Below are 1,767 nucleotides of genomic sequence, written 5' to 3' on the forward strand. Positions count from 1 at the left end.
GACTTAATCATTTGTTTGAATAGCTAATAGATGCCCAAGGAAAGTATTTAAGCAGCATGAAAGATTATATGGTGAAAAGTAAACCTCCCTCACACCTCGGTCTCTCAGATCTCTTCCCTAGAGGCAGCCATTATTATCAGTGTGTTGTCTGTCTTTCCAGATAAACCTTTGCTTAAAAATGCGCGCACGCATGTGTGCATAGAATATACACATCTATATTATAGGTATATGGCATATGTATTTATGCAAAGACATGCTTTAAGAAAATCTCCCTGTATACAGATACAGGTATAAATATACAGGTATAAATATATAGCCTCCTCTGATTTTCTTTTCTGTTTTATTTTGTTTTTATCAAATGATGGTATAATGCACACATGTTCCTTCTGTATTTTTACAGTCAGATGTTTATTTAAAAGTAAAAATATGGGGGCGCCTGGGTGGCACAGCGGTTAAGTGTCTGCCTTCGGCTCAGGGAGTGATCCCGGCGTTATGGGATCGAGCCCCACATCAGGCTCCTCTGCTATGAGCCTGCTTCTTCCTCTCCCACTCCCCCTGCTTATGTTCCCTCTCTTGCTGGCTGTCTCTATCTCTGTCGAATAAATAAATAAAATCTTTAAAAAAAAAAAGTAAAAATATGGAACGCTTCATGAATTTGCGTGTCTTTCTTGCTCAGGGGCCATGCTAATCTTCTCTGTATTGTTCCAATTTTAGCATATGTGCTGGTGAAGTGAGCATGACATGTTTCTACCTTTTTTAAAAAAGATATATTTATTTAAGAAAAAAGAGAGAGAGAGAGAGAGAGGATGTGTGGGGGGATGGGCAGAGGGAGAGAGAAAACCTTGAGCTGGAGCTCGATGAGGGCTCAATCTCCCAACCCTGAGATTATGACCTGAGTAAAAACCAAGAGTCTGATGCTTAACTGATGGAAATCCCCCAGGCACCCCAACATGTTTTTACTTTTTAAATAAAAAGTAACTTAGCAATAAATCTTGGGAATTGTTGCATATAGGACATACAAACCCATCTCATTCCTTTAACTTATTTTGTTGCAATTATTATAAATACATTATCCTCCTTGCTTCCTCCACCCTAACCGACATACTTCCACACAGATATCCTCATGGAGAACACACAGGAAATATAACTTTAAAGAAACTCACCTTGCTGTCGTGTCCTCATAGGAATATTTGAGTGAAGGGTTTAATCAGGCCCTAAAGCCATAGACATGAAACAGAAGGGTACACTTTTTAGATAGTCGAAATAAGCAAGAATCGGAACAGTGGGACTTTCTCAGGCCAGCCCCGCATGTTTCTAGTCAGTACAATAACTTCAGGTATATACCAGCAACCGTATTTATAGCCCATGTTCCCTATGACTAATGTGCGATTAATATTGTTCCAAGAAGTAATAATATTTTTTAAAAGAACATACATAAATCCACCACACTAGAAAACCGAAGTGTTTTTTCCTGTTTCCTATTAGCACTTGTTCATTTGTATACATACTCTGATTATTTTAATTACAAATCAGAGCAATTATGTATTCTGTCTTTGCCTCTTGAAATGAATCATAAATACTATTGTTTGTTATTATGTTTACCTAATAATAATTTTATATGGTTGCATAATAGTCCATCCAGTTGATGTATTATTCCCTCTAATTTAAAAAAAAAAGGGGAAAACTGTATTATCTGGAGCTGTAATTAAATAAAACTTGAACATCAATCTGACACATATTAATGATAAACATAAATGTTATTGAGCT

The 1,767-nt window shown here is 36.6% G+C and overlaps 1 non-coding gene across 1 annotated transcript; it reads right to left on the bottom strand.

The window, feature by feature from the left end:
• Positions 1-631: 631 nt before the first annotated feature.
• Positions 632-738, bottom strand: LOC113257203 (U6 spliceosomal RNA). The gene has a single exon (XR_003316871.1). It is a non-coding gene; the product is annotated as a U6 spliceosomal RNA (small nuclear RNA).
• Positions 739-1,767: the final 1,029 nt, after the last annotated feature.

This window comes from Ursus arctos, unplaced genomic scaffold, assembly GCF_023065955.2.
Source record: "Ursus arctos isolate Adak ecotype North America unplaced genomic scaffold, UrsArc2.0 scaffold_4, whole genome shotgun sequence".
NCBI classification, from domain to species: Eukaryota; Metazoa; Chordata; class Mammalia; order Carnivora; family Ursidae; genus Ursus; species Ursus arctos.